General features: G+C 36.9%; 1 long non-coding RNA gene across 1 annotated transcript in view; it reads right to left on the minus strand.

Annotated features, from left to right (window-relative positions):
• Positions 1-1,873: 1,873 nt before the first annotated feature.
• Positions 1,874-27,421, minus strand: part of LOC141416430 (uncharacterized) — a 74,331-nt gene continuing 48,783 nt past the window's right edge. The window contains exons 2-3 of the long non-coding RNA XR_012441156.1: positions 4,387-4,478; positions 1,874-2,002 (exon numbers count right to left, since the gene is read on the minus strand). This is a non-coding gene — a long non-coding RNA (uncharacterized lncRNA). The remainder of the gene's footprint in view (positions 2,003-4,386; positions 4,479-27,421) is intronic.

Genomic DNA, 27,421 nt, shown 5'->3' on the forward strand with positions numbered 1-27,421 from the left:
TAGGAACTTTAGTGGGTAAGGAAAAAATTAGAGACTACTGGGTCTATTAATTCAAAATATTTTTGTAAGACCAAAATGGTGAATCTCCTTTCTCATCTGGAGTACCTGATTTATAGGGACAATATTCTGCTTTAGATATCTAAGTATGAGTGTTACTCCCTACCTTTCTACAAGAAAATTTGAGTTATGCCATACCTCAATGACCATGGCAGCACCATATTTACATTTTTTAAAAGTATTTATTTATTTATATGTTCTCTTGCCATTTATCAGTTGCTCCACGCCATTGGTTACTGAAAATTATTCTTTAAAAGTAGGGATTAAAAAATGAGACATACCACAGTGGAAAGATAAGCAAATGCTTAGCAAATGATTTCTTTTAATGATTGAGAGTCATTTTCAGTTGCATTTAGTTTACATTTATTTAGTGGCCATGGAGTGCCTGGTGTTTTGCAAATGGCATAGCTCCTATCTTCGAAATACAGATATCAAATATGGACAGAAATGAAGCCAGAGTTTTGTGTACTTACCAAATGCCCTTAAGAAAATATTGCATGGATTGATCATAGCTTTAGTCAACTTTGGTTGACCGAAAGTGGTTAAAAACAAAATAGACGCTATTAAAAGAAAACTAAGCAATTCATTCATCCTTTAACTTTCCTCTACCATCATTAATAATGATGTGACATGGATTTATCCATTGTTTGCTTGAAGGAACTTTTGCATCACCATGCTGAGGTACTCCTATCAAGTATCCATAAGCCATGTATTTCAAAACACCTGTAAAATTACCCAACCCACCTCCTTCAGCTCCATGTAGTATGAGACACCAAATAAAAACAAAAACAACTTACTTTCTTTCTATCCTAACAAGCAAGAAAACCTATTTTCATACCTGAATATTCAGTTGTAATGTGTGTAATTTTGTCATTTTGCTGTAAGGAATATTTTTCCTCTTTGTACAAAGACATAACAGATGCAATTAGAGGATATTATATTGTCATATGCATCAGAGGAATAGAATTGGTGTTAAATCTTCCACATGGCACTCTGGCACTAAGGCATCAAAAAAGGAAATGGCATTCCTCAGAACCCCTTCTCAACTTTCAACCCCAGGGAACCTCCTTATGTCTGAGGGAAAGTACAGAAGGGGCTATAAATTGTCATGGGGAACTGTGTGGAAGGGAGGGATTCTCCTCATGGCAAAACAGCATCCTCTCAAGGACTGAATGATGTGCTGATTTTACACTTTGTTGATCCTCCAGATACTGTGGGCATAGGAAAGGAAAGGTTTGATTGATGAGACAGCCCATTTAAGACTGCAGACAATGGTAGGTGATGGCATTGAATAACAATGGCTGGAGAACAGCGCATGCAAAATCACTTGCAAATCTTGATTACATACAAGACACCTACAAATGACTCTGAGATTTGGAGGTACCACAGTCCATGTTTTATCAGCAACTTAGAGCAGCCTCTATGGGGTCATCAACTGCCAATCTTCATTGTATTAATATTCTAGGTTTCATATTCATTCAGATGAAAAGTAATGAAACTTCAAAACAATGTAATCATATTACAATATGACTAAACCTACCTGCTCAGACACTCGCTGAGCTTTGGATAATGCTTTGTGTCATTCAACAAGACATGTTTTTTTTATACTGCTTTAGATTTTTTTAAAAGCCAAAGAGAAATAATAATGTCTGTGGAACTATTCTGATGAATGTTTCTCAAAACCTAAAATATATTCCCATATAAAATGTTCTTCTCTAAAATGGGAAGAGAGGCTGATTTGAAAGGAAATGAAGGTTAAAGTGAACCTCATATGTTCCAAAAATGTATTTTTAATTTATTAAATGACTATTACATGTCAGATGTTTATGTTATTTATTCATTTATCCATTAAGTACCAGAAACTGTTCAAAGAAGTAATGATATACAGCAAACAAAGCACACAGACTTCCTTCATTCATGGAATCCAACTTCTATTCGTGGGAGACTACAAATGAACACACAAGTAAATAATTAATGGCAAATACACATTCTACTACACTCCATGATATAAACCAACTAAATATACCACTTATTGAATATCTGTCATGAACAAGACCAGGTACTAGGTTCTTTTAGAATACATAAATTAATAGCAAGATTCTTGCTCTCCAGAAATGAATTACAAACTTATAGAAGTATAGGAACAGACAAATCAGAGATCACTTCGTTCATATTAAAGTGTTATGCATATGATCAGTATATGGCTTGATCTCTACACTTAATTCTTTTCTCTCTTTCTCAGAGTTCTTATGCAGGATTCTGGCAGTGGTAAATATGGGGAGACCCGTTCGGAGGTTATTTCCACAGATTCAATGAATGATGGTAAGGTCATGAATTAGAGTTCTAGTTAATAGGTAAAGATGGGAGTGGGGGTGTTCTATTCTTACTGAACAGACAAAATGTTTATAGGACAAAAAATTAAGAAGGAAGGTAATTATATTAAAGAGAAAGTATACTGATTGACCTTAGGGGACATGCCAGGCAATAAGTATAATTAAAGATACTTATTTTGTTTGTGTTTTGTAGATAGTGAAAGGATCAGGCTATTTGAGAATGCTTTAACTTTCTGTGTGAAATACGGGATGTTGGCTTAGATTAAAGGACATGGGGGTTGGGCAGGAGACTTGAATAGAATGCCAAATACATGGAGTCTCTGAGGGAAGTAGAAAACAGAACAAGTAAAAGTTAATTGAGAGCCTTGCCTGCTGTGAATTTGTAAGGACGTTAAAAAACGCATTTGGTTGATTTATCTTCACCACTCTTAATCCTAGAGGATTGAAAGAAATACAAGGTTGGAGTGATGAAGGGCAGGAAAAGTGGAAGTACTGGGGCTCAAAGTAATTGCAGATGTTGGTGAGAGTGTGATTGGTTTAATAACTAAGTAGTGTGGGCTAGTCAAGGAAATGAGTGAGCTGATAATCTGGAAGACAATGGAGCTATCATCAAAGAACAGTTGGAATGAGGGCAGAAAGACCATGACGGATGAGAGTTTGAGATTTAAGAGCAGCAGATTTGCATTTAAAGTCTCCGATAGGATATAGTTCTGATTTCTGAATGACGAGGATGGTTGGGAGAAGAAAAGTATACAGCTTGAGTGGGAAATCTTTAGAGTTGAACAAATGAAAGAAATTTAAGGATAGCATATTGGAATTAGTTGTGGAAATGGACACTGAAGTCATTCTTGGTAATGGAGAAGATAGCATTAATTGATATGTCTTCCAGGGAAGGGGTAATTACTGCAAGGAGAGCTATCAAAGCAAAAGAAAATTCCTGAACTTATTGATTCTGAGGTATGGTTGGCTGAGTCATACCTTTGAAGAATTTCCTACCCCTTGAGTATGGGTGGAACTTATAACTTCCTCTAACCAACCCTATATAAGAAGTGATTGTTGCTGGGCACTGGTGGCTCACACCTACAATCCTAGCTCAGGAGAAAGAGAAAGGGGCTGGTGGAATGGCTCAAAGTGTAGGCCCTGAGTTCAAACCCCAGTACTGCAAAAAAAAAAAAAAAATATATATATATATATATATATATATATATATATATATATATATTGTATATCATTCCAACATTCCAATGATTATGTTACATTGTATGGCAAGGGTAAGGCATTTTTCAGATATAATTAAGTTAATCAGTTAACTTTAAAATTTAATAAAGAATCTTATTCTGGGTCGATGATGACTTTTTTAGGTGAGCCTTTAAAAAAGGATATGGATCAGGGGTGAAAGATGTGTTAATTCAGTTTTCTATCTCTGTGACAAATACCTGAGAAAAAGAACTTAGAGGGAAGCAATTATTTATTTTGGTTCAAGGTTTCAGTTCATCATGGTGGGAGCAGGGTGTTGTAGAGTGAACCAACTGACAACATAGCAGCCTGGAAGCAGAGAGAGAGAGCTCCTGCTGTGCTATATGGCCTTCCTCCTTTTCCCTCTTTAATCCCATTCAAGCCCCAGACTATGAGATGATGCCTTTCACATTCAGGATGGGTCTTCCCCCCTCAGTTATTCTTCTCTCTAAACGTCCTCACAGACACACTCAGAAGTGTGCTTTACTAATCTACTAGGCACTTCTTAATCCTACCAAGTTGACCATCAAGTTTAACCTTCACAAAGGTCATAGAAGAACCTCTGCTGGACCTTAAGGATCCAAGAGCTGTATTTCTAATATTCTTTATTTTTTTAATTTTTTTTTTTATTATTCATATATGCATACAATGCTTGGGTCATTTCTCCCCCCTGCCCCCACCCCCTCCCTTACCACCCACTCCGCCCCCTCCCTCTCGCCCCCACCCCCTCAATACCCGGCAGACACTATTTTGCCCTTACCTCTATATTCAATGTGGAGAGAAGTTCTGAGGTCCTGAGAGCCTTGTTTCTATGACCCCAAGGAGATGAATTCTGTTGAACACCACATGAGCCTAGAAAAGGACACCAAGTCACAATTAAGACCCCATTCCTGGCTGACACCTTGACTGTAGCCTTGTGAGATCCTAAACAGAGGTCTAGCTAAGCCATGACTAGGCTCCTGACCCAAGGGACGATAAATATAAGCTGTTATACATTGATAGAGAACTAATAGGCTATATTAAATATACCAGCTTTTGTTAAGACAACAAAGTATTTTAATAGACCTTGGATACAATGCTATTTTAAAAAGTTTTACAGTATTTCCGATTACTTTAAACTTTCACTCACAGGAACAAATATGAGATGGCTTCTAAATTAAGATTGTAGATTAGAGCATGAGCAGCAAGCTGTGCAGTAGATGAATATGGAACAATGGGACGGATCTCAGTCATAATTCTCATTATTCCTACTCCTCCTTAGTCAACCTGTCTGCATGGTGCAGAAACAAAAGGAACAGGTGCGTCCAGCCAGAAGGGCTGGATCTGCTGACAATCAACACCTCAGGGAAGGAGACTAGGCTTTGGGGGAAATGTGAAGTTTGTTGAAGAAGTGGAGGAGGAGAATGGAAAAAGAAGGTGGTAGAAAGGGAAACAAGGTTGAAGGAAAGACAGGAGAGAATCAGCTCAGTGGCTGCTTTGATAGACACACATAATTTTATGATGACTTTGGGCATTTATCCTCTCCCCTAAAATAATTTGTCTTGTCAACCAGTATGGAACTTGCCTAGCCAGCCAGCAATGACAGTGCAGGTTCCTTTGCATTCTGAATTCTGTCCCTGCAAGGTAGCATTCACACATCCCAGGACACTAAATAGATCTGTATGAAAGCATCTTATTTTATTTTATCATATCTATAAACTTCATTATAAAGTAGAAAGAAAAGGCTTAATATCTGTTGGTTACAACATAAATTAATGGCCACGAGGACAGCATTAAATGGAAAGAACTATGAAAGCATTTAGTATTGTAGGAATTCATATTACTTCTACTTACATAAAACACATTTAAATTTTCAATTCTGTTCTAAAAGTTCACATTGGAGCCAGAATTCAAAACTTCATGAAATTGCTAAGTGTTTCACACTAAATCAAGAGTAACACTTTGGGACATGCCTAAAGATTTGTTAAACACACCACAGAACATTTACAGTGATTCAATAAGTTACAGGAATGGAGTGGAATCTTTGATTCATTATTTATAGAATCATACTTGAACTCATGATCCACAGTGATTTTTTAATGGTAAACATTTATTCTTTTCTGCTATGGCTCATGGGTATGGGAAGAGAGAAGGTGGAGTTGATTACCAATTTATGATGGAAAAACATATCTCTATTGAACTAAAATACTCTGCTGACCTACTCAAAAAAAGAACAAAGCCAGGACAATAGCCAATAAGAACTTTTAACCACTGTATGTGGTTTGAGGGTAATCTGTGTATTGAAATCACTATTTTTAAAAAAGATCCATTCACTCATTCATTCCACAAATGTTTTATATATGTATTTACATAGATAATAAAGTTTTATTCAGCATAATCTTGACACATCTTTCACTCAAAGAGATAAATCAATCCCTTCCCTTCCCCACTTATAAAAACTATTTGACTAATTACATTATATAATGGCCTTATCAAAAGACCTTTACCTACGTGAGAATTCAATTATGTAGGGTAGGCAAAATTAATCACTAATATTTTTACAGCCTGCATATCTATCTCCACAGCAAGAGTAGGCAGAATGGAAATTGAGTGAGCCAGCAAGTTAAAGCTACTTCTTTTGCTAGACTGCAGTTTATAAAATGAAGGAGGTTGGTGTTCAGATATGTGTGATTTGGACTGAGAAAATATAGATTGAAGAATTTTAGAGTACTCTGCTTTAGTAGACTGCATCAGATGTTTTAATGTATTAAGTAGATGAAAAACTAGTAGAAAAAAATAGTTCCCCAGACAGGATTAGGAAAAAAAGTTGTCATGGTTAGAAAGTCTCTGGTGGGGAACATTAATAAATGTCTGCAAGGAAAAAAACTAAGACTGAAATCAGACTGGAAATTAATTGCAGAAATGACCTAGTGGTTGCCAGTCCAGCCTCTGATACCATGATTTTCAAATAGAGAACAAGGCATTTTTCAATGCCCTTAGTCTCCTTTTCTTGCATTTGGAAAATCTTCAAATCAGAGAACATATTTTCCCTATTCTACATTTACCTACATGTGTGTATTAAGTGCCATCACCATGTGCAACTTCTCAATCTAACTTTAGAATACATTGTCATGGAAAGGAAAATGACTTTTAAAGACTACACAGCTTCCATCTTCATCAGAGTAAAAAAAGAATCTCAATCTTTTTGGACTTTTCAAGAAACTATTATTTCCCATACCTTTAATCATCTTTCTTATTTTCTGGTCTGGACTCCATCCAATTTCCAGACATCTCTTTTGATACACCAATTAAAATTGGTACAATGTGCTTTTAAGGTCTTGGCCAATTTTGAATAGCATTTATGTTTCTGTGTCTTATTAAAACTTCAGAGCTATTGACAGAGAATCCTTTCATGCTCAAGTGTAGCTCAAGTGTAGCCTGGCTGAGCCTCTTAAAATCAGAACAGTGCAAGTAAGAACTGTTTCTTTGCTTGCTGACCAAAGGAAGTGGGTGTGGGTTCTGAGAGCATTTTTAGCTATCTAGACATTGCTGACATTGTTGGCTCATAGGCAAAGCACTTTAAGCAGTGTTTATTTATAGGCTCTTCTTCAGTGAAGTGACATGAGGTTCCCCAGTGCTACATGGTGGACTGCACATTAGATGCTCTAATGGCACTTCTGATATTAAAGCTAAGGAATCACTTTAGACATGTGAATCTCCTTTCTCCAAACTGTGGGTAAATCAAATAATGGTTATTTGACTTTACAGAATTTGGAATTGATCTACAATGTGATTTTGTGTCTTGTAGATGCAGTCATCAGCTGCAATGTTCTCAGCAAAGTAATTAAGCTGCTGAGGAGTATAGCAATCACAGCCTAAAGGCTGTGAGATCCCTGTTACAGGGGCTTTTCACATTTACTTTTACTTATCTCTAATGGTCTGCCACATGCATTGCAGATTGCTATATTTAAAAAACCACAAGTTGTTTACGTTCCTTTAAGATGCTCTGACAATGGAATTGGAAAGAAGCCTTGATTTAAATATTGCACAAGTATGAAGTGTTTTCAAAGGGTGATTACAGATGGGATTTGTATCCAAGCCATTTTTCCCAAACAAGTTCTCAGCTGCAGGCCACTTAAGTGCAGTTAATTCATTAGATCAAGAAGAACTTGAGTTAAATACATTAGTGATGAACTGTTCATCTGTAATAAGACTGACTCATGCTGGTAATTTCTTGCATGGTTATTATTCAACATGTACTCTGGAGTCCCGGCTGAAGGAAAGGAAAACAATGAGAAATGCAGCTTGTCTTTTAGTCTCTGGGTTTGAGAATATTCTTTCCACAACACTGGCCTAATTTGAACATCTCAGTGTAAGCACCCCAAAAACAGGTCACAGTTTGAATAGACTAAGCACATTTGTATGGCACCAGGCCACTCAGGGAAGGCCAGAAACCCAGAATAGTGATGAAACCATATTAGATGATGAGTGGGGTTATTCCCAACATTTCTCTGACTTCAATTCTAGGCCTTAAAATTGTCTCTTTGCAACAAAGCAAGTCCTTAGAGCCAGTGACTCACCAGTGGCCCCTTGTTCCCTGAGCAAATGAGTTAATTTGGCAGTTGCTACTCTTCTTCCCAGACCAGCCACAGTCTCTAATTGCCTATTTCCTCCTTCCCAGTTTGGAATGAAATAGCTCTCTATCACTCCCCATATTAAATCAAAGCATGTGTCAGGATCTGAGGGCCTATGTTCACACTTGTCCTACTCCTCTCCCTTCCCCTCCCTGAGACTTGCCTTCTGTCCTAGTCAGTGGACTCAAGCGTCCCTCTTGCTTCATCCCATGTTCTAACTAGAGACTTAGGGTTTCCTAGATAAAACCTCCAATCTCAACATTCCTTCTTAGGTATTGGACCTACAACAATCTAAATTACAAATAGTATTCCAGTGGAGAATTTTTTTTATAAAGCTCAGGATTATTACTTTAAAATCAGTGCTTTTCTTACTAGGAAGTTTTAAAGGGTCTCAAAGTCTCTCTCCAGTACTAATCTGATATTTAGAAATGTGTGTGTGTGTGTGTGTGTGTGCACAATTCTTATGATCACTTAGCATATATTGCACTATCCAGGGCTAATCTCTAATTTTAAGAGATGTTTAACATTTCTTCTAAAATTTAACCTTAAGAAAACACTATGTAAAGATGTGGTCAGAAGGAATCTACAGACTTTAGTGCAGTGGAGTCAAACCAAGACCGAACAATCAAAATGCTACCTGGTGACCTTGCTAAAAATACATGTTTCATAGCCCAACCCTTGCCCTACAAAAGCACCATCTTTGGTGCTAACACCTGAGAATTTTTGTTTTTAAGCACCCCCCCCCAGCCCCCAGTTACCATTTCATTTGTCATCTCCATCTTTTAGGATATAGGCTGAGACTTCAGAGATTTTGGTTTGTTGTATCCATTGTTGAATCCTCAGTGCTGAGACCAGTTCCTGGTACACGTCTGTTGCTTACTATTTACTAGCTGAATGACTAAATCCTCCTCATTTCCTTTGGAAAGTACAGGTTTAGTGGATGGTTGGAGACAGTTCATGCTTAGTTTGAATCTCAGCTCTGGAAGTCATTAGCTATGTGACCTTGGGTCAGTTCAAGTTATTTTGAACTTTAATGTCTTCATTTTTAAAATAAGGATCCTAAACCTTAAAATAAGCACGTGTCACCTCAGTGAATGAAACTCTCAAGTCTATGTAGGGGTCTGGGATGATGTATGTTAAAAAAAAAATACAGTATCTCTCTGAATAAATGGCCCCCAATTCCCCAATTTGCAATGGTTCAACTTAATGATTTTTTGACTTTACAATGGTTGGAAAGTGGCATGCATTTAGTAGAAACTGTACCTCAAGTTTTGAATTTTGATCTTTCCTCACACTAGTAATATACAGTCAGATACTCTTGTGCGTGCTGTCCAGTTATAGGGGATGTGCATGTTCTGAGCACATTAAGGTAAGTTAGGTAGATTCAATGCACTTGAACAGTGATAATTTCCACTTACAATGGGGAAGTCAGGACATCCCATTGTAAGAGGAGGGTCATCTAAATTTGGATGTGGAGGTAGAGAAAGTTCTCCAGACGGATCATTTTTTGTGAGGCCTTGAGGAAGCACATGGGAAGACCAAATAGACACAATGTAGTTAATAACCAGCCCTAAAAAAGAAAAGACCACTGGGCTTGATCAAATTTTCTAAAATAACCAGATGCTCAAGTTGTATCTAGTGATAGGATTTTAGTGCAAAGCCATGCAGGAAGTGAAAAAAAAAAAAAAAAAGGGAAATCACTCTCCTTGGTATTTCTCGAGAGCCTGATGGAGAATTAGAATTTTGAGACACTGTGAAGCTGTCTTCCCATAGAGTTTTTCTGTCTTTCTGACTGCTCGCAGCTCTGCTTTTACTCTGCAAGTGCCAAATGTTCTGCTGTACAATTCTCTGTTCTTTTTCTACATGTATGTCTTCTTTGGCACTCTATGATCTTTCTCTGTGTCCCAGAGTTAACTGATGAAGTTAGATTCTGTTTTAGAATTTACAGTTATAGTCCAGTATAAAGCAGTTTTCTCACTCAAGTCCCTCGCAGACCTCTGGGCAGCCCCCACAAGTGATTGCCTGTGGCTGAATTTCAGCCCCCTAACATAACCCTTGGTGGTCAGCATGGCCAGGTCAAGGGGCCTAAAGTTTGACAATGTGCATTTGTAATCACTTTAAGTCATTTTGTCTGGGACAATTAAAGGGCTTTTATATTGCTTATACGACTTGGGGATTGTTATCGAAGAAATATCGATGAAAGGTTGAGTGAGTATTGGCCTTCTGGCCCCTTGGGGACAGTTCTATTGAGAAAGGACTTTCTGTATCATTATTACTACCTTTAGGGCATGTTAAATGTATCCACCTTATGACAAAATCATCTAAGATATTTTATTTATTTATTTTAAAGTACATAGTTATATATGAGAATTTATTTTGGAAAGATATAGTCAAGAAGAGACTAGAACAGTTATCACAGTGTCTATATTAGTTGGGTGTTTTTAGTGGTACTGAGTTTGAATTCAGGGCCTCACACTTGCTAGGCCAATGTCTAAGATATTTTAGATCGTATCTGTTCATTAAGTTCTCAAACTTTAAGAATCTATCTTCACTGTCATAGTCATGTTGTGCATACATCAAGTTTGTAGATAAGTTGGATGCCTAGGAGGACAGGTATACAGGCACCTGATCTTCAGTGGTTGGCAGTCAGAGGGCAGAGAAGAGGCTGAGTGCTCAAGGGTGTGTTGTCTTCCACCTTGCCTGGCAGCCTGGCCCTTGAGGAGCAAAGGCACTGAGACCAAAGCAGGCAAATAAATGGCAATCTTAGAGACCTGGCTAGAAGCTAAGGATGTGAAAGCATTCTTTTCTGTAGCCTTAATGACAGACTATAGCACAGTATGAGGAAGAAGGAAGAATTATACTTTCTTCCTCCTTGTCCAGCTCAGCACAAGGAGAGTTGGTATATGGCAGAGGAGGTGACCTCCCATGACTAGAAGAGGAAAACCAGATGGAAGCATAAGGGCTTCGGCTCTATCCCCTGCCACACATGCACACCCCCATCACTATCCTCTTGAAGCAGAACTGAGAATTTAGAGGCCAGGCTTCCAGTGACTGCACTGCAGGGCCCTGAGCTTTAGTTATTGATTATTTATTACCATGTAACATTTTTCTCAAAAGAAATTGTGGCATAAAACGACATGGTTTCTATAGATGATGAATTTCAATGGTTCTGATTCAGTGTCTCTCACGAGGTTCAAAAAGTATCATTGAGGCTTCAGCCACCTGAAGTCTTGAGTAAAGACTGATGATCTGCTTCTAAACTCACTTGCAATCTGACTGGAGGCCCCAGCACCTCCTTACACATGCACCTCTATAGAGCTGCTAAAATGTTCTTATAATATGGCAATTGCCTTTCCCTAGGCAAACAATCCTGACATAAAGGAGGAAGAGACAGTTCCTTTTGCGTCCTTACGTCTATTTGTAGATAAGATGGATGCTAGAAGGACAGGTGTACAGGCACCTTATTTGAAGAGTTGGCAGTCAGAGGGCCAACCTTCTGCCACTTCTGCCATATTCTGTTCATTAGAAATGAGAAAGTCCAACCCACATTCAAGGAGAGAGACATTAAGTTCTACTTCCTAAAAAGAGTGATATCAAAAAATACATAGGCATACTTAATTTAAGCCATGATAATTTGCCTTCTGGCCATAATTTATTTATAACTTTCCTACATCCAAAATACATTAATTTATTTATATTTTCCCACATTCAAAGTACTATTATCTTGAAATCCAGAATGTACTCATATAAATGAGATTGATGAGGTGAATAAAGTATCTCAGATATATTTCTTTACATACAACTCCTTACATACAGTTTTCTTGATCTGAAGTCCTATGAACTAAAGAGACAAGTTCTTGCCCTCTTCCAGTAACCTGTGATTATAGGCACAAGGTTACTGCCTTAGACATACCTGTTCAGATAAGTGAACATGAGAGACGTATAGGAGTCACTGGCCTATACCAATTCTGAAATCCATTCTGGCATAGGTTGTTTCTTTATTGGGACTCAGGGCCTGAGAATAATTCTCTAAAGTGCTTGTGTCTGCTTTCAGGCATTCTTCCTTTTTCATGAAAGGCAACATGTGTTTCTAGGTGAGTGATTGTCTGAGCCTGCTTCCTATTAGTCCAATTTTAGAAGATTCAAAGGCCTCATTTTATTTAGTACTGTCTCTGTTTCTCTCAGTTCAAGCTGGCGTGTGTTTTTGTTGATGTAATTCTTTCATAAACTTTGAGAGTTCCTTGTCATATGATTAGAATCTAATTCATTAGCCATATCAAGATAAGCACGTCTCTACCTGGGACTTTTTTGACAAATGTATTTATGCTACTTGGAAGCCATTTTGTTTGACTAAGGGATGTTCTGGAACATAGAGATCTTTTGAAGGCCGTGTTTCTGACTAGATGACTTTCTGATGCTTTAATAAGAGATTTTATGGCTACACCTTCAGCTTTATTGTACCAGGCAGAGTCCTTGGTCTGATAGTTAATCGGAAGCTTATTTGTTGCTTTCAGCATCAGTTGCCACCTAGAAAGATAGGGTTCTTCTATAATATTACCTTTTCTCTCAATTTTAGTATAAGCAGAAAGAAGCAAGTAAGCAGCATCTTCATGTTCCGTGCGAATTACCTTAGCTTGTCTATCCAGTGTATTCAGTACATTTTCTACTTTACATAGAAACACTGTAGGCGACAGTGTTGCCAATGTACCTGCCACCACACAAGGATACCTTTCCTCCCATTTCCAGTGAAATGTTCCTTGCTTTCCTTTGAGTCTAACTTACAGTTTCTCCAAAGTCCTGCCTTCTACTGACAATCTGTTCAAGGTACATTAGCTTTGACTCTTGAAATTCTATATAGTTTCTGCACATTATTTAATCCCAAAGCCACTTCACATTTTTATGTATTTTCTATGACCACATCTTGCTCCCAGGTACCAAATTTTGCTAGCTATCTATTTCCACAAAACAAATTATCCCAAAACTCATGTTTCTGTGGGTCATTAATTCAAGCATAGCTTGTCGGGTTGGTTCAGGCTTACAGTATCTCGTGAGTTTAGAACCAAGTTCAGAAGGAAGCTCCCATTGTGATACCCCAATTGAGGTCACACACTTCTACTTTTATAATGCATGAAGAAAGTCAGTAAGCTCAGCCTCCTTCCAGAGGAAGAGAATTAAGCCCCACCTTCTGGAAGGGTATATCAAAGAATTGGTGTTCATATTTTTAAACCACTAAAGGACTAAAACTTTTATTATTGATATTAAAACTATGACCCAATCATTGTATGCACATATAAATAAAGGAAATTTTTTAAAAAAGAAACTATGTTGGAGCCCCAGGAAGCTAAGACAACAGAAAAATGATGACCACATCAATATAGTCAGAATTCACCAAGTATTTCAGCTACCATGAAACTCCACATTACTTAATCTAATGCAAAACTCTTAGTTCTCACATTAACCTTTCAGCAACATTGTACACAGCTGATTTCCTTTCCTCCTGGAAACACTGATTTATTTGGCTTCCAAGACACCACATCCTCCTGACCTCTCTCCTGGTACCTTGGTTTCAAACTTATGCCCCAATTTCTCTTCCTTGCTCAACCCCAAAACATTGTAATGAATATCCTAGAGTTTATGGCTTGAACCTCTTTTTTATATGTATTTGGTCTCTTGATAAGAGACTTTTATAATCCCAAGTCTTTGAATACAACCTGTACTCATATCATAAATGCCAAATATGAATCTCCCTCATGTAACTCTTCCCTGAACTCTAGACTCACATCCAACCACAGCTAGGAGGTGTCATCAGTTTAACATGCCCTAAGCTAAGCATTGATCTGTACCTCAAACTTGCTCTTCCTACAACCTTCCCCTTTCCATTAGCAACTCCATATTACCAGTTGATCAGAATTCATCCTCATTCACCTTTTCTCTCCTTCTTACCTTTATTCCTCTTTCCCTCTCCTTCCTTCTTTCCTTTTCTTACCTTCCTTATACTTTTAATGCCTTAGCAAAATCTGTTAGTTCTTCCTAAAAAATAAGATAATTGACTACATTTTACAAACTACACAATCACTATAGTAGTCCAGGCCACCACTTTCTGTCTCCTGGATTATTACTGCAGCTTTCTGGATGCCCACCTATGTTCCCTTCCACATTTGCTCCATGAACTATATTCTCAGTACATCATGCAGAGTGGTCCTGTTAAACATAAACAGGTTCGTTTTGCTCCTCTACTTTAACTTTCACTCAGAGGAAAAGCCTAGTCCTTAAAAGAGACTCAGGAAGTCCTACACTGTCTGCTTTTTGTCTCTTCTCTGACCTCACCCCGTAATCCTGCTTTTGATCATCCTGCTCCAGCCACATTTCCCTGCCACTCTTGTTCAGACACACCATGCAGGCACTGATCCTGCCCCAAATACTCTTCTCTTGCTCTCCCTGTGATTTACCTCCTAACCCCCTTCAGATCTGATTTTAGTGTCACATTCTAAGCGAGAACTACCCTAATTACTTTATTTAAGGTTGTTTCCCTGATAGACCCAAATCATCCTTCTTTTGCTTTATTTTTTCCATAGTAATTGTCAAAACTGAACAAACGACTCATTTTACTTATTCTTACAGAATATTATATATGATAGGATTTTTAATGTTTTATGTAGTGCTGCATTATTTGTATCTAGCACTATTTTTGACATACAGCCATCATTCAATGAGTACCCATTTATTCCTTCTTCTTCATCTTTCTGGAATGTTCTTCTTTGCTTCCACAGACCATATAAATTCTGAGTTAATTTCCACAGGTTCATCACCCAAGAAGCCTCTTGTCACCAACTGAGCTTTACACTGATATTCCTCACTTAGAATCTCCAGGGCACTCCTGGCCTGGGCCCAGATTAGGTTACTATTCACTTGCCTCTGTGCTCCATTTTCTTCCATCTCTTGCATATATTCATGTCTTGCTTGTCTAAATAGATCCTTGAGAAACCATATTCATTTCCTTTTTTCTGAACTACTGTTTTGCTCCTTTGCAATTATACAACTTGCACTTTATAAATTCCTGTTTCACAAACAACTGTTCATGCACAAAAATGAGCTTCCTAACCCCACACCTCTGATAGAAGATGCTGCTTCACCACAACACAATGTTTTTGTAAAAGGCATGCAATCATTTTTGACTTGTACAGTAATAAGTTCCAGGAAAAACAAGCTGAGCTACATAAGCAACTCTGTTCAAATACTCACACAGTTATTATATTCTCTTTAGGAAATGGAATCCACTTTTCCACATGGACTGGAAATCCTAAGATGTTAGAAATTTTTTAAAAAGCTCCACTGAGATTTAGCTACCTTCCATTATAAAACATTGTAATTTATATGCTCCTGAATGTATCTCTCAAAGAGTTTTCCAATTAATTCATTTCTGAACTTCCTTCTGATATCCCAGAAGGTAAGGGAGAAAAATGCCTTCATATGCAACATAAATATAAGACAATATCAAAATCAGTTTTGTTAGCTAAATATTGCCATAAGAACAGCTCTGAATTTTCTGAAATTTTCAAATATCAGAGAGCTCATCAAATGATTATGCAAAGAACTATACACATAGGCTTTTTTTCATCTGTGAATGTAGCATAATCCTCTATTTTAAAATCTCCTTTTTATATCACAGCTCAGATTTTGCTTAGGGATGACAGACATTGAAACTACCTCAATCAGCTAGTCATCTTTACCTCTTTCATCTCGCCTTTGGTAAAAACCATACATGTCTACTTTGATTCTGATAAGTCATCTTAGGTTGTTAGAGACATCCTTGCACACACCAATTCTAAACACTGAATCAGAAATATTAGTGCTTGTGACTAACTCTTCCTGGCACAAGAAAATGGTATTTTAAAAAGAAAGTAGGTTTTCTCAAATATATTCACATGGCAAATTAAGACTGTCATCAAATAGAATCTGACTGTAGTTCAGAGTTCTCTAATTTATAAACTCTAAAAGAAACTCATTTACCTGTTTCTTTAGGTTGAAACTTTTGCTAAATAATTCTACAGAGCATATTCAATATGAAAAATATTAACCCTAGAGTCAACATTACTCAGATTTTTGTAAGTTTTATGTATTACCTCAAAGGTATAGCTGCTTTGTTTTATTAGAGCCATTTCAGATTTTTGGTTTCTTAATAGTTTTATTATATTTTTCAATTATTATACATTAATAATATGTGGAGGTTCATTGTGGTGATTCCATATATGTGTATGATGTACTTTGAATAAGCTCCCCTCCCCACTATAATCCTATTTCCCTCTCCCTCTCCCCTTCTTTTTCATATAGTGTTTGGTGGGTTTCATCATGCTGTCTTTGAGCATATACGTATATGCTCATTTGTGTCCTATCACCATTATCCACCATCAACCTCCTCATTATTTTAGGTCTAGGTTCCAAAAATGAGTGAGAACAAGTGAACTTGGCTTATTTTACTCAACATGATGACCTCCAGTTCCAACCATTTATCTGCAAATGACATAATTTCACTTTTCTTTATGTCTGAATAAAGCCCCATGGTGTGTGTATAATTTTATTTATCCATTCATCAGTTGTTGGGCATTTTGCTGATTTCATGGTTTAACCATTATAAACAGAACTGCGACAAACACAGGTATGCAGGTATCTCTCTTGTGTGTTGATTTACATTCCTTCAGACAGATGCCCAGGGGTGGTATGGCCAGGTCACAAGGAAGGTCTATTTTTAGTGTTTTTGAGGAATCTCCATACTCCATAGTGGCTGCACCAGTTTACATTTCCACCAACAGTATATGAAGGTTCTTTTTTCCTGCATCCTATGAGAGCTATTTGTAAAGCATCATCTTAAAGACTCCCTATTAGGACATGAATTCATCAAATGTAACTGGAAAATGCATATTATATATGTGTATGGTCTCAGAACTAAAAGGACCTCACAGGTACTCTAACCCAGATTAGGGCATGCACGTTGTTCTGCCCTTCATAGGAAATGCTTTCAAGTAAGCACAGAGAACATAACAGAATAAGTTCTCTGAAAGAGAAGCAGTATGGTGGGTGCTGTGCTTAAGACCATGGGCTGTAGTAATGGATGACCTGATGTCACATTCCCACTTATCACATTTGATAGTTATGAGATCCTAAGCAAATTTTTCACACTCTCTACCTCAGTTTTATGATTTGTAAAACTAAGAATTGAAGTATTAGTAACTACTTCATAACTTTATTTTAAAGGCCCAATGAAATTATGCATGTAAAAGCTGTTAGCATAATTCCTGTATTTATATTTATAGTCCTCATTGTCTGAGAATAATTAATATGATCCAGACTTCTTTTACAGACCAAGAAATTGAGTCCCAGAAACCTAATAATTTACCCAAAATAGTATGTCAGAACTATATTAGAAAACTTGTCACATTAATACCATTCTATATCTGTTGAACCAATATTGGATAAATCTGTTTTCAGTTGTGTCAGAATGTAGAGTAGCTACATTCTTATTGGTGATAATTTTTGATTAGCCTGATAACATCATCAACAGCCAACAGCACATGTCACTTGTGCCTTTGTAATGGGAATTCTCTAGCATATTTTATGTTCTATTCAATTTTCTGTGGTTCCTCTGTAAGGTGAAACTATTTTAACAAAATAGTACAAATTTGAGATGACCCAGAAGCTAAGCATTTCATAGGATGAGCTTGTCCTGGGCTTTTTAATATTTCAATGGTAATGTATATTGCCACTAAAATATTTATATGACTTCAAGCTTCCATTGACAATGTGATAAGAATTTACTTTTATTAACAGATTCAATATAGAAAATGTGTTGATTAATTCTTCAATACAATCAGCCTATTCTCTCACCTAACTGACCATTAGAAGAGCCAGATTAAACAGGTCAGTCAAGATGATAAGGTTTGGTAATTTTGATTATGCAGAAACTTTCATTGGTTCCTAACTTTAAATTAGGCTTATAGATCCTTCCAATTTAGAATTAGGGTTCTGAGTGTATACACTGCAACTGGCGTCTTCTTGTGAGATTAGGGTCTTGCTGCAGTGGCTAGGTCACAGCAATTTCAGCCCAGCCACAGAGAGTTCCAAAAGTTCTTTTGTCTCGTGAACATGAAGAATGCAGTCCATGGACAACAGAGGGTGAGCACAGGCAAGAAGTTTATTAAGCTGAAGGACAAAATGGGAGAGGGAGGGGTCCTGAACAGGATGCCAGGGACTCTGCTCGGTCTACGGATATTTATTTAATTGAAGAGGGTATTGTCCAGATGAGTATGTTAATCAGGTGTGGGAAATGTACATTTTTTAGTGGTCCCCTTTAACTATGAGGTTAAATATCAATGAGGTTAGCACTGGGCTTGACTTAAGTCCCCAGACGTCAAGTTCTGAACTCAGAAGAAAGTCCTCAACAAGGTCCCTCCCATGCTGTCCTTTCTCTTCTCCCGTCTCCTTATCTGGTGAAGTTCAATTTGGGACTAGGGTATATGAATAGCATATGGCTTTCTTTTGTGTGTGTGTGGTTCCTAGGCTCTCAGAACCCTCCCTGTCTTTGTTCTCTTTTCTGGCAAGAGTCAGTCACAGGCTCTTTGCTCTTTATGGGATATGAACCTGAAGAAAAACAGCATGTGCCCCTGAGTTCTGCTTACACATGTCCTTTCCTTTCTATAAATGGAGCTGGGGGGCGGGTGCTCCCTGCCCTAAAGACCTAAAAATTAATGCAACGTCCTACACTCAACATTCTGTCTTCTGTGCTTATAATACTTCTGCTTCCATCCAGCCTGAAATAAATTTTTTAAAATATTTATTTAGTTGTTTGTTTATTTATTTATTTTTACTGATATAGTAAGCATTAAGTACAAAAAGAAAGCTATGTTATATGGAGAATTAGTAAATCAAGGACATGTTATTGTATCTTTCTGATCAAATGAAATTGCCTACTAAAAGTTAGTATTTTCCTCCCCTTCTCAACTAAAAATTGAATAGAATCATGAAATTTAAGAACTATAAAGATACATAGAGACTATTTGGTCAAAATCCTTCATTTCATAGATGTCTAGGGGAAAAATAAAGATGAACACGTGCAGTTTTAGAAACCTGAAAATGATTCAATGATTCAATCACAGACTTTTTTTTTTTTTTTTTGGACACTAGACCCAAAACATTTCATACAAATGCAATAGATTTTACTCTAAACCATTTCCATACCCTCTGTTCTTCAAGAGGCAAACAAGTGCTAATCATCCCACAGGCCTTGGTGGTTACTGTACCCTTTTTCTAAATTACTTTTGCTGTTGATGCCAGCTAAAAATGACCTTGTGATTTTAACATATTTTCAACTATTCTGCAAGAAATGTTTATATATTCCTGAGCTACTCTGCTTTTTCAGTTATCAAGTTTCAACTTTGCATTCTTCTCCTTTTAATGGTATTCTTTTTTCATTTCTCAAAAAAATCAACTCTAAAAGAAAACATGTAAGCCCTTCTGAGATTCCACAACCATCTCTACTGTTTTTTCCTTCAGTGGCCTTGATTAAGTCATTTAAACACTGTATTTGACTTTCTTCATCTGTGAAATGAGGACAATAGCACATTCAAAATGGGGTAATTACAATGAAGGGAGCTTTCTGAATGACTGTTACTTGCCATTACTGTTATTTCTCATTTCCAGTTAGAAATATCTCCTGTGGGTTGGCATCCTCATGTGCTTTCCATAAACCTGCCGCCAGGCCCCATCTGGTTTTTCCTTCATTGTGGTTCATGTGTGGCTCTGCCACCCCTCCAGGAAGTGACTTACTATGAAATCACAGAATTAAATACTCCCTTAACTTTTTCTTCCTTAACTATTTTCTTAAGTCTTCTAAATCTTGAGCTGATTCTCTCTTTGTTTTTTCTTTTTTAACACAAATATGACCAGATCTCTTTACCCACATATTCAACTTCATTGAGTAACTTTATGCTAGGTGAATTCACATAGGGTGTTTCCTTTAATCCCCAAGTAAATTGATGAGGGAGATGTTGTCCTATTATAGAAATAGTGACCAAGGCTCAGAGATCTTCATGCAGTTGCACAAAGTAATTCATATCTAAGTGTCTGGGTCAGGATTTGAACTTAGCTTGCCACTAGGTTCCCAAATGTCTTAAGGAAAACTAGTGTGTTCAGTTGAGGGTATTGGTCTGATAGAGCTGACACATAAAACCATCTATGGTGGTAAAGCACTTGCCTACCATGAGTTCAATTCCCAAACATAAAAAAGGAGAGAGGGAGAGAGAGAGAGATACTCCATTTTAACAGCTGTAGACTAATATCATCATGCCTCTAGAATAATTCAGTTTTGTCTTTAATGAAAAGGAAGCTAGAATCTATAACTCCTTCTCATTTTAAGATGAGATCAAACAAATGATCATAGTTTATTTAATACAAAAACATCTGAAAAATAAAATCTGAAAGCCATAGAAAATTATCCTATGGGATACAAAGCCCTTTAAGAGGAGGCAGCTAGAATCAGAATTTAACCTATCCACTATTGTGTGATATTACCAGTCAGCACCAGTAACAAGAGTTTTTTGGTCAGGACTCAATGTCCTAATTGCTTTCTTTATTCCCCAAAAAAAAGGTTACCTAAAAAAGGTGTTTTCTAATCAACATAAAGTAAGAAGATTTGTGTTCAAGAATTCTCTTGCAAGTCGTATTTTTTCATTCATAGAAATATCTATTTATTTTTCATATTAAATAAGACCACCTCTTGGTTAGCCTTGATACCCTCATCAACAGACCTCAAAAAGAGCAACCCAAAATCTCAGAGCTCTGCTGCCTTCCTAATTCTGTCATTAGGAGTCAAATGGGAACTTTGTATACTCAAGAGGCACCAAGCCTCTGTCAGCCCTGGAACTTCTATCATCAGGAATCAAGGAGACTGTGTACTTAACATAAGACTGCGACTTTTGAGGGGGTGGGGGAGAGAGGGAGGGGGATGAGGGGAAAGGGAGAGGACGGAGGAAAGGGGGGAATAATGACCTAATCATTGTATGCACATATGAATAAAGGAAACTAAAAAAAAGACTGCTTCTTTGCCAACTAGCTAAGATTAAAAAAAAAAAAATCATCTACTCTCAAAGTAAGAGTACCATCCACTTTCCAGCTTCATAGGCTGGTTTTCTTTTCTTCTCCATAATACCTGTAATTACAAAGCCTGGGACTCAGGCCTTGAGTCTCTTCTTCTAATGGTAGTCATTCTCTTGGGTGCATAATCTCATCTCATGACTAAAACGACAATCTATACACTGGTAACTCCCAAATTACTATCTACAACCCTGATCTTCAGATTTATTCTATTCCCTACTCAGCATCTTCATCTGGATTCATTCTCATTCTTGGCACCTCATTCTTAACAAGTCCTAACCTACATTCTTGATCCTCTCTACTAGTCCAAACCTACAGTGTCACAATTTCCCTGCCACCCTGTTGATTTAACAGAACCTTCATTTATCTAATGAAGACCTATAAATGTGGAATCACTCTTGATTCTTCCCTTTTCCTCACAGCCTATGTCCCATCTATAAGCAACTCCTATTGGTTCAACTTCAAAATATCTCCAGAATCTCAACTCTGCTCCCATCCTGATCTTTGTACCATTTACCAGGAGCTATTACTGAGATTACTACAATTACCTTCTAGCCCCCTGCTTCTGTTCTTAAACCACTAGTGTCTGTTCTCAGCCAAGTAGCCAGCATTATCCTGTTAAAATATAAGTCAAGTCATGTTGAACTCTGCGCAAAACTCTCCTATGTTTTCCTGTCTCACTTCTGGTAAAAGCCAAAAACCTAGCAGTAGCCTACAGGTCCTGCACTACTGTCACCTCTCCCTTTCCCCTCTAAACCTAGCTCCTCCTACTCGACTTCTCATTCACTATCTTCCAACCTTGTTAGCTTCCTTGTAAATCCTTAAACATGCTAGGCAATCTGCTCATTTGGGAATTACTCCTCTCCCAAATGCTATCCAGCACACTCGCCTCTTTTAGGTCTTTGCATTAAACTGCAGTGAGGCTTTCTGGGCAATCTTTATAAATGTGTAAACTTCCCCTCCTTCCCCAGTTTGTTATCCCACTTACCTCCCCTATTTTTCCCCATAGCACTTATCTCCATCTGGTATATGGAGATAACTAATTTTGCATATGGCTGTCTCCGCCCATGAGATTATACATGCTATAATGGAGATAGGCATTTTTTGTTGATTTGTTCACTCTTATATTACAGCAATTAACACAGTGACTATATATAATAGGTACTTAATTATATTGTTAAATATTGATTATAGGACTTTTTTATTTCGTGGCTGACAAGGACCATAAATTTTACATATTATGTAAATATATTTGTGTTAACCATTATTTTATTCACCGAACATTCACTCAGCATATGTTTTTAAGTGTCTGTGGTGTGTTATGCATATCGGTAGGCATCAGAGATACTTTGGTAAGCAAAAGAACACATGGCTTTGCTTTCATAGAACTTATAGAAATACAGAGAAAGACATTAATCAGATAACCCTAAGTAAATTATTACATGAGTGGAGCTAAGTGCTTTGGAGGAAAAAAGATAGATTTGGTGAATGCTTAAAAGACATTTGAAATAGGCTAAACTTAATTAAAGGAATTTTAAGCCAAGGCTGGTGGTACATGCTTATAATCCCAGCTACTTGGGAGGCAGTGGCAGTTCAAGGGAGTTCAAGGCCAGCTAAGCAATGTTAGTGAGCCCTATCTGAAAAGCATAATACAAAAACAATAAGGGTTAAAGGCATGATTCAGTGGTAGAGTACTTGCTCAGCATGCATGAGGTTCAATCCCCAGTACTGTTAAAAAAAAAAAAAAAAAGGAGGAGAAGGAAGTGGAGGAGAAGAAGAAAAAGAGAAAGAAAAAAAAAAATCAGATGCAGGAAACTTAAGTGCAAAAGCCCTAAAGTGGGAAGAGCATGGAACTACAAGCAGAGCTATGTGTCTCAAATGGAACCCAGAGCTGGGAGGAAGAATAGTGGTATAGGAGACCAGAGAGGTTTACAGGTGCCTTACAGAACATTTTAAAGATTTGGCCTTTATCCTCAGAACAAAGGGGAATTCATTAAAGACATTTAAGCAAAAGGGAAGACCTCATCAGATTTGTGTTTTTAGAAAATGATTCTGAATGTGATATGGTAAAAGACTGAAGGAAAGTTTGACTAGATATAGGGAGTTTATTGTAAGAGTTACTGCAACATTTCTCAAGATTTTTGCTTTTCTAAATACCAAGAAAACTCAGTCAAGAATTCAGTAAAACAAACAAACAAAAAAGTACCGTAATCCTCCTATGAGAATTAAAGCTCTGCCACCAATGTAGAGATGGCTGGTTTGGAGGACTCCGTGGCATCAAATGACAAGCCAGAGCCGGAAAGCTGAAGGTTGATGTTTCTAAAATGGGCAGCAGCCCATAGGAGAGAAGCTGTCACGGTCTAATCTGTCTGTCTTACTTGTAGCTCTTGTCACATTCTAAGTGTGCCTCTTGGTCCTGTCTGCTGGTAAAGGTGAGTTGTTCTCACAAATAACAGCTATTAACAAATGTATAGATGTAGAGTTCTGTGGGTGATGTTCCAAAAAATAACAAGATTTATATGCAGAAGTCTTTAAATGAGCAATTGTGGCACATCTTTGTGAGCAGTATTATCAGCCTTGTTAGGAGATCTGAAGTCATGTTATTTGAATATTTTCAAATAAATTATTCACTGGCATTTTCTAGTGTTTTAATATTTGCTGTGGGCTGTGGTTCAGTGTACACACATCAACAGAAGATGTACAAAGAGAAGAAGAGAAGGCATTATGGAACATTTCAGCCAAAAGATCATAAACCAGTCAAAGATCTCAATCAGCACAGCAATGGGATTTCATGGCAAAAGCAACAGCAGGACAAGTGAACAGAACACTTTCACTGATAAATATAAAATGTGCTTATATGAAGTATTATATATCTAAGGGCAGCATCAAAATGATTCTAGATGAACTCTTAAAAACTTAACCACAAATGAGAAATTTTTCTACCTCTGCAATATTTGTCATCAAAGAAAAGCCAAAGCAAGTAGATAGGAGAGCTAATGCTTTTAAGTTTTTAAATTTCATTTCAAGGATAACTTTGCATTATTAAATATTTATAGCTTCATATTTCATTTTTTAAATGATTTTTACTTGGAGTTTACTTTTTGTTAATATTCTGCTTAATGTTTTTTGTTACTAAATATTTTTACCAGGCAGAAATCAGTGTTTGAATGTTATTGAAATACAGATTTCTATCACATATGTTAGTGATAGAAATATGCATTTATTATTATATTGTTACAAGATACCTCCAAAACTTTTAATATATTTTGTGTCACAGAAAAATTACACACTAGTTATGGTTATGACTACTCCTTGTTAAATATGTGAATATTTTTTAAATTCTTCATCAGTGTTCTCTAAAAAAGCATAGACAGTGTTATGGAAGGCAGAACAATTTCAGTATTTTCAAAGAACTTTTGAGAATTCTGATGTCTCATTCTCAAACCCTGAAGATTACTGTCTTTGAAGAATTTGGAAACTCTAGAAGAAATGTGAGTTCATGTCGCAGTAACTTGAATGACAGTGATAAAAAACAAAAGATACCAAAATAGACAAATGCAAGAAATATCCAGAAATTAAAGTTCACAGGAGTTGTGGATAACTGGCTATGAGGAATGAGATGGAGACTAGTATCAAGAGTAATTTCAGAGTTTCTGATTTGGAGGTAGTAGATATCACTTAATAAGACAGACACCACACCAAACTTCAAGGGTGCAGAGAAGATCAATCTTATAAGGTCCAGAAATAGCACTAATGAAGCAGCACTATTACCATGAGGCTTGGAGGAAGATCAAGAGTTCATTTGTAGACATGTAGAGTTCATTATGTCTTTGAACTATCCAAAGCAATGTGACAACTAAGCTATTGCCTTTGTAGGACTAGGAGCTCAGAGCAGTCTGGGCTAATGAAACAGGCCAGGTGGTCTTTGATATATATGTACCTATTTGAAGTCATGCTAATGGACGATATTGCAAAAGTATCTATAGATTGCATCTGTAGGTATCCTATAAGGTTACATTTCTCCATGCCTCCCACCCCATGTACACACATTGTATTCAATCATGGTTCTCTCTTGAGCCATCTGGAATTACAACTATTAAGAGAAATGGGGAAACTTTCACACTGCCTTTGGTGTCTTAGAAATATTGAAGGTGACTGGAAAGCAATTGGAATTTTATGTCTGTCAAACTTTATTCAAAAGGCCACCAGCTCAGTGAAACCCTTGACATCACAGGTGCTCTCTGCCTTTCAAGTCCATAACACTTTATTTAGCTCTCTTTCATAACATATTTCATGCTTTGCTCCATCCATCATTCAATGGTTTGTATGCTGCTTTTATCTGTCCTCCTAAACAATAAGCCTCTTGAGTGTGGAGGTCTGTGTTTTAATCTTTTTTATAGGCATCATAACACCAAACGCATCCTTCTACAGGGTCGTGTAAATAAAGTTTTTCACATCAAAATATTTCTTCAAATAAACTATAAACCTTCGAAAGACAGATAATATGCCCTTTATTTATTCTGCCTAGCACAGTGGTTCCCACATAATTGATGTTTGATAAATGTATTGACTGATGGATTAATTAAGAGAAAATTTTAAAAACCTTCACCACAATATTTTTAGAGATTTTGTTGCCTCCAGGTGCAAATATACACTTGATATGTGTCTTTCATTTTTTAGCAGTACAAACACAGGAACAAAATTATTTGGTTTCTCTGTCTCTGAAGTATCTGAAAAATAAGGTATTGTTCTTGAAGATACTTTATCCTCTGAAATGTAGTCTATGTCCCTGGAATCTCATATTCAAATCTTTACAGCAACTGTCAAAACTTTAATTCCTCCAGATAATTTGTTTCAAAGGAAGCTGGCAGAGCACTTGCCTAGCATGTGCAAGATCCTGGGTTGGATACCAAGCACTAAGAAAAATTTTTATGCATGCATACATATGCACATACACAACCACACACATATGTTTGTTTCAAAGTAAGTGTTGAGAGACCTCTTGGTGCAACAGTAGTCCATCTGACTCCAAAGTCAGTATGAATGTATTTATATTCATGTTTGTACCTGTGTGCATATATGGTCATACATATTCTAATATTTAAAGTATCACAACTCACTAATTTGTAAACATTCTAAAATGTAAAAAATATTAAGATTACATAGACTTCATAAATAGCTTAGATATATAGCACATAATTATAGTTAATAGTAATGATTAGTGCAAGAATACAAAAATGTAACAAAACGAATGCTCAGGTAAAATAATGTGCATTGGAAGAATTATTTTTAAAAGTAAAACTTGAAGCAAGATACTAAAATATTATGAAAGTGGCATAAATGTAAGAATAACAAATTGCTAAGCCAAAAAGTTAAGAAGACTAGGGGGTTTAAGTTTTATTTGTATGTTTTGGGGGCATGGCTCAAATGGTGGAGCACCAACTTAGAAAGTGCCAGGTCCTGGGTTCAAACCTCAGATTATAGCTGACTTCAGCACTATTCACAATAGCCAAGCTTTGGAAACAACCCAGGTGCCCTACAACTGATGAATGGATCAAGAAATTGTGTTATATATACACAATGGAGTATTACTCAGCTATAAGGAATAATGACATGTGGCTTGAAAGTAAATGGATATAATTGGAAGACATCATGTTAAATGAAGTAAGCCAGGATCAGAAACACAAAAGATGCATGTTTTCTCTCATATGTGGAAGATAGATCCAAAGATAAACATATACACAAAAACAAGCATGATCTTATACGAACTTAGATGTAGTACATGTTTATAACCGTGGAACTACTGTATGGAACTCGGGGAAAGAGGGAAAGGAAAAGAGAGTGATAGAGCATCAGTAATATCACATAACATAACGTGGGAAGATTGAGGATTTAACGATGTGTATTGAAAGCTGTTGAAAAACAGGGGGTGGGAGGTAAAGGGGTAAGGGAGAGTAATAGAAGGGGTTGAACAGACTAAAATAAAACACACCCTCAGTGGGCATACATTGAGACACCCCCTTGAATATCAACTTA

Source organism: Castor canadensis, chromosome 14 (assembly GCF_047511655.1).
Source record: "Castor canadensis chromosome 14, mCasCan1.hap1v2, whole genome shotgun sequence".
Classification (NCBI taxonomy): Eukaryota; Metazoa; Chordata; class Mammalia; order Rodentia; family Castoridae; genus Castor; species Castor canadensis.